Genomic DNA, 7,201 nt, shown 5'->3' on the forward strand with positions numbered 1-7,201 from the left:
TCAGCTAAAAACTGATGAGGATCTTCTAATGGAAGTCCATGAAACTTGCAATTCTGTTGCATTAGAGAAACTAATTGAGGCTTAAGCTCAAAGTTGTTTGCTCCAATGGCAGGGATAGAGATGCTTCTCCCATAAAAGTCGGGAGTAGGTGCAGTAAAGTCACCCAGCACCTTCCTTGCATTGTTGGCATTGTTGTTGTTTTCGGCTGCCATGGGTTCTTCTTCTTTGAAGATTTCTATTAGGTCCTCTACAGAGAATTGTGCCTTAGCTTCTCTTAGCTTTCGCTTTAAGGTCCTTTCAGGTTCAGGATCAGCCTCAACAAGAATGCTTTTGTCTTTACTCCTGCTCATATGAAAGAGAAGAGAACAAGAAAATATGGAATCCTCTTTGTCACAGTATAGAGATTCCTTGAGGTGTCAGAGGAAAAGAAAAATGGAAGGAAGAGTTAGAAAATTCGAACTTATCAAGAAAGATGGAGTTCGAATTGTGCATTAAGGAATAGTGTTAGTCCATAAATAGAAGGATGTGAGAAGAGGGGAAGAAATTTTCGAAAATAATGAAAAGATTTTAAAAACATTTTGAAAAACTTTAATTGATTTTTGAAAACCAAGATTAAGAAAGAAGTAAAGTGATTTTTGAAAAAGATTTTGAAATTAGAAATCAAAAAGATTTGATTGAAAACTATTTTGAAAAAAGATGTGGTTAAGAAGATATGATTGGTTTTAAAAAAAAATGTGATTGAGAAGATATGATTTGAAAAACATTTTAAAAAGATTTGATTTTAAAAATTAATAACTTGGCTAACAAGAAAAGATATGATTCAAACATTAAACCTTTCTCAACAGAAAAGGTAACATACTTGAAATGTTGAATCAAATCATTAATTGATAGCATGTACCTTTGAAAATGGAAAGAAATTGATTTTGAAAAAGGTTTGATTGAAAAGATATGATTTGAAAAAGATTTGATTTTGAAAAGATTTTGAAAACTTAAAAAATTTTGATTTGACAACAAAATCTTCCCTCTTGTGCCATCCTGGCGTTAAACGCCCAGAATGGTGCCCATTCTGGGCGTTTAACGCCCAAAGCACTACCCTTTTGGGCATTAAACGCCCAGCCAGGCACCCTGGCTGGCGTTTAAACGCCAGTTTGTCTTCCTTACTGGGTGTTTTGAACGCCCAGCTTTTTCTGTGTAATTCCTCTGCTGTATGTTCTGAATCTTCAATTCTCTGTATTATTGACTTGAAAAGACACAAATAAAACTATTTTTGGATTTTTAATAATGAGGAATAATCAAAATGCACTAAAATCAAATAACAATGCATGCAAGACACCAAACTTAGCAGTTTGTATACTACTGACACTAACAAAATGAGAATGCATATGAGACACATAAACACTCAAGTCAAGAGAATTTAAAAATCAGAGCAATGAAACCATCAAGAACAACTTGAAGATTAATGAAGACACATGCATGAATGCAAAAAGAACAAAAACATGCAATTGACACCAAACTTAACATGAGACTCTAGACTCAAACAAGAAATATATTTTTGGATTTTTTTTCGAAAATTAAGTGGAAAAGAAAATAAAGGTATCAAAATTCTTAATGAGAATTCCAGGAATCATTGCAATGCTAGTCTAAGACTCCGGTCCAGGAATTAGACATGGCTTCATAGCCAGCCAAGCTTTCAAAGAAAGCTCCAGTCCAAAACACTAGACATGGCCAATGGCCAGCCAAGCCTTAGCAGATCACTGCTCCAACAGCAAGATTGATAGAAATCAACAAGCTCTTGTGATGATAAGTTGAAACCTCGGTCCAATAAAATTAGACATGGCTTCACAGCCAGCCAGACTTCAACAGATCATCAAGAAACTCTAGAATTCATTCTTAAGAATTCTGAAAAATACCTAATCTAAGCAACAAGATGAACCGTCAGTTGTCCAAACTCAACAATCCCCGACAACGGCGCCAAAAACTTGGTGGACGAAATTGTGATCAATACTTTTCACAACTCAAATAATCCCCGGTGATGAATCCAAAAACTTGGTGTTCAATACCATGGCATAAACACAACTTCGCACAACTAACCAGCAAGTGTACTGGGTCGTCCAAGTAATAAACCTTACGCGAGTAAGGGTCGATCCCACAGAGATTGTTGGTATGAAGCAAGCTGTGGTCACCTTGTAAATCTTAGTCAGGTGGTGCGCGAAATTGTGAACATTACTTTTTCACAACTCTCATAATCCCCGGTAATGGCTCCAAAAACTTAGTAGCTCAATACCATGGCATTACACAACTTCGCACAACTAACCAGCAAGTGCACTGGGTCGTCCAAGTAATAAACCTTACGTGAGTAAGGGTCGATCCCACGGAGATTGTTAGTATTGAAGCAAGCTATGGTCATCTTGTAAATCTTAGTCAGGCAAACTCAAATGGATATAGTGATGAACGAAAATAACACAAAGGTAAAGATAGAGATACTTATGTAATTCATTGTTAGGAACTTCAGATAAGCGTATGAAGACGCCTTCCCTTCCGTCTCTCTGCTTTCCTACTGCCTTCATCCAATTCTTCTTACTCCTTTCCATGGCAAGCTCGTGTAGGGTTTCACTGTTGTCAGCAGCTACCTCCCATCCTCGCAGTGAAAACTAATGCTCATGCACTCTGTCACAGTGCGGCTAATCACCGGTTTGGTTCCCTCCCCTACCGGAATAGAATCACTCTTTTGCGTCTGTCACTAACGCCCAGTAGGTTACAGGTTTGAAGCACGTCACAGTCATTCAATCATTGAATCCTACTCAGAATACCACAGACAAGGTTTAGACCTTCCGGATTCTCTTGAATGCCGCCATCAGGTCCTGCCTATACCACGAAGACTCTGATCTCACGGAATGGTTGGCTCGTTTGTCAGGCGAGCGCTCGGTTGTCAGGCGATCAACCATGCATCGTGCAATCAGGAATCCAAGAGATATTCACCAAGCCTCAAATGCTTGTAGAACAAGAGTGGTTGTCAGTCACTTTGTTCATGAGTGAGAATGGTGATGGGCGTCAATCATCACCTTCATCAAGTTGAAGAACAAGTGATATCTTGGAACAAGAACAAGCGGAATTGAATGGAAGAACAATAGTAATTGCATTAATACTCGAGGTACAGCAGAGCTCCACACCTTAATCTATGGTGTGTAGAAGCTCCACCGTTGAAAATACATAAGCATAAGGTCTAGGCATGGCCGAATGGCCAGCCTCCCAATGATCTAAGATAGCATAAAAATGAAGATAGCTATCAAAGTCCTCTTAAGATCTCAAGTGATCAAAAGATCTCCAATACAATAGTAGCCTAAACTAGTAGCCTAAGGTGTACAGAAATGAGTAAATGACATAAAAATCCTCTTCCGGGCCCACTTGGTGTGTGCTTGGGCTGAGCAATGAAGCAAATTTCGTGTAGAGACTCTTCTTGGAGTTAAACGCCAGCTTTAGTGCCAGTTTGGGCGTTTAACTCCCATTTGGGTGCCAGTTCCAGCGTTTAACGCTGGGATTTTTGAGGTGACTTTGAACGCCGGTTTGGGCCATCAAATCTTGGGCAAAGTATGAACTATCATATATTGCTGGAAAGCCCAGGATGTCTACTTTCCAACGACGTTGAGAGCGCGCCAATTGGGCTTCTGTAGCTCCAGAAAATCCACTTCGAGTGCAGGGAGGTCAGAATCCAACAGCATCTGCAGTCCTTTTTGGTCTCTGAATCAGATTTTTGCTCAGGTCCCTCAATTTCAGCCAGAAAATACCTGAAATCACAGAAAAACACACAAACTCATAGTAAAGTCCAGAAAAGAGAATTTTAACTAAAAACTAATAAAAATATACTAAAAACTAACTATATCATACCAAAAACATACTAAAAACAATGCCAAAAAGTATACAAATTATCCGCTCATCACAACACCAAACTTAAATTGTTGCTTGTCCCCAAGCAACTGAAAATCAAATAAGATAAAAAGAAGAGAATATGCAATGAATTCCAAAAACATCTGTGAAGATCAGTATTAATTAGATGAGCGGGGCTTTTAACTTTTTGCTTCTGAATAGTTTTGGCATCTCACTCTATCCTTTGAAATTCAGAATGGTTGGCTTCTTTAGGAACTCAGAGTCCAGATAGTGCTAATGATTCTCTTAGGAAGTATGATGATTCTTGAACATAGCTATTTATTGAGTCTTGGCTGTGGCCCAAAGCACTCTGTCTTCCAGTATTACCACCGGATACATACATGCCACAGACACATAATTGGGTGAACCTTTTCAGATTGTGACTCAGCTTTGCTAAAGTCCCCAATTAGAGGTGTCCAGGGTTCTTAAGCACACTCTTATTTGCCTTGGATCACAACTCTTATTCTCTATTTTTTTCGTTTTTCTTTTTCTTTTTCTTCTTTTTTTTTCGATTTTTTTTTTTTGAATAGCTTTTTCTTGCTTCAAGAATCATTTTTATGATTTTTCAGATCCTCAGTAACATGTCTCCTTTTTCATCATTCTTTCAAGAGCCAGCATTCATGAACTACAAATTCAAGATATATATGCACTGTTTAAGCATACATTCAGAGAACAAAAATATTGCCACCACATCAAAATAATTAAACTATTATAAAATTCAAAATTCATGCAATTCTTTCTTTTTCAATTAAGCACATTTTTATTCAAGAAAGGTGATGGATTCATAGGACATTCATAACTTTAAGGCATAGACACTAAGACACTAATGATCACAAGACACAAACATGGATAAACATAAGCATAAATTTTCGAAAAACAGAAGAACAAATAACAAGGAAATCAAAGAACGGGTCCACCTTAGTGATGGCGGCTCTTTCTTGCTCTTGAAGATCCTATGGAGTGCTTGAGCTCCTCAATGTCTCTTCCTTGTCTTTGTTGCTCCTCCCTCATGATTCTTTGATCTTCTCTAATCTCATGAAGGATGATGGAGTGTTCTTGATGCTCCACCCTTAGTTGTCCCATGTTGGAACTCAACTCTCCTAGGGAGGTGTGTAGTTGCTCCCAATAGTTTTGTGGAGGAAATTCATCCCTTGAGGAATTCAGGGATTCATGATGAGTGGAATCTCTTGTATACTCCATCCTTTTCTTGGTGATGGGCTTGTCCTCATCAATGGGGATGTCTCCCTCTATGTCAACTCCAACTGAATAACAGAGGTGACAAATGAGATGAGGAAAGGCTAACCTTGCCAAGGTGGAGGTCTTGTCCGCCACTTTATAGAGTTCTTGGGCTATAACCTCATGAACTTCTACTTCTTCTCCAATCATGATGCTATGGTCATGATGGCCCGGTCTATGGTAACTTCGGACCGGTTGCTAGTGGGATGATTGAGCGTTGTATGAACTCTAACCACCCTCTAGCCACGGGCTTGAGGTCATGCCTTCTCAATTGGACCGGCTTTCCTCTTGAATCTTGCTTCCATTGTGCGCCCTCTTCACATATAACTGTGAGGACTTGGTCCAACCTTTGATCAAAGTTGACCCTTCTAGTGTAAGGATGTTCATCTCCTTGCATCATAGGCAAGTTGAATGCCACCCTCACACTCTCCGGACTAAAATCCAAGTATTTCCCCCGAACCATAGTAAGATAATTCTTTGGATTCGGGTTCACACTTTGGTCATGGTTCTTGGTGATCCATGCATTGGCATAGAACTCTTGAACCATCAAGATTCCGACTTGTTGAATGGGGTTGGTAAGAACTTCCCAACCTCTTCTTCGGATCTCATGTCGGATCTCCGGATATTCACCCTTTTTGAGTGAAAAGGGACCTCGGGGATCACCTTCTTCAAGGCCACAACTTCATAGAAGTGGACTTGATGCACCTTGAGAGGAATCTATCCATCTCCCATGACTCGGAGGTGGAAGCTTTGCCTTCCCTTTCCTCTTTTTAGAGGTATCTCCGGCCTTGGATGCCATAATGGTTATGGAAAAACGAAAAAGCAATGCTTTTACCACACCAAACTTAAAATGTTTGCTCGTCCTCGAGCAAAAGAAGAAAGAGAGAGTAGAAGAAGAAGAAATGAGGAAGAGGGAGATGGTGGTGTGTTCGGCCAAAGAGGGGGAGAAGTGGTGTTTAGGTTGTGTGAAAATGAAGGGTTGAAGAAGGGTATATATAGGAGAGAGGGGGTAAGGGTTCGGCCATGATGGGTGGGTTTGGGAGGGAAAGTGGTTTGAATTTGAAGGGTGAGGTTGGTGGGGTTTATGAAGGATGGATGTGAGTGGTGAAGAGAAGATGGGATTTGATAGGTGAGGGGTTTTTGGGGAAGAGGTGTTGAGGTGATTGGTGAATGGGGGAAGAAGAGAGAGAGTGATGGTAGGGTCCTGTGGGGTCCACAGATCCTGTGTGTCAAGGAAAAGGCATCCTTGCACGAAATGGCATCAAAATCCACGTTTTGAGCCATTCTGGCGTTAAACGCCGGGCTGGTGCCCATTCCTGGCGTTTAACGCCAGGTTCTTGCCCTTTACTGGCGTTTAACGCCAGTCTGGTGCCCCTTTCTGGCGTTAAACGCCCAGAAGGGTGCCAGACTGGGCGTTAAACGCCCAACTGCTAGGCTGACTGGCGTTTAAACGCCAGCAGCATCTTCCTCCAGGGTGTGCTGTTTTTCTTCCTGTTTTTCATTTTGTTTTTGCTTTTTTCATTGTTTTTGTGACTTCTTATGATCATCAACCTACAAAAAAGATAAAATAACAAAGAAAATAATTAATTATAAAACATTGGGTTGCCTCCCAACAAGCGCTTCTTTATGTCATTAGCTTGACAGAGGACTCTCATGGAGCCTCAGAAATGCTCAGAACCGTGTTGGAACCTCCCAACACCAAACTTAGAGTTTGAATGTGGGGGTTCAACACCAAACTTAGAGTTTGGTTGTGGCCTCCCAACACCAAACTTAGAGTTTGGTTGTGGGGGCTCTGTTTGGCTCTGTTTTGAGAGAAGCCCTTCCTGCTTCCTCTCCATGATGACAGAGGGTATCCTTGGGCCTTAAACACCAAGGATTCTTCATTCACTTGAATGATCAACTCTCCTCTATCAACATCAATCACAGCCTTTGCTGTGGCTAGGAAGGGTCTGCCAAGGATGATGGATTCATCCATGCATTCCCAGTCTCTAGGACTATGAAATCAGTAGGGATGTAATGGTCTTCAATCTTCACCAAAACA

This window comes from Arachis hypogaea, chromosome 2, assembly GCF_003086295.3.
Source record: "Arachis hypogaea cultivar Tifrunner chromosome 2, arahy.Tifrunner.gnm2.J5K5, whole genome shotgun sequence".
NCBI classification, from domain to species: Eukaryota; Viridiplantae; Streptophyta; class Magnoliopsida; order Fabales; family Fabaceae; genus Arachis; species Arachis hypogaea.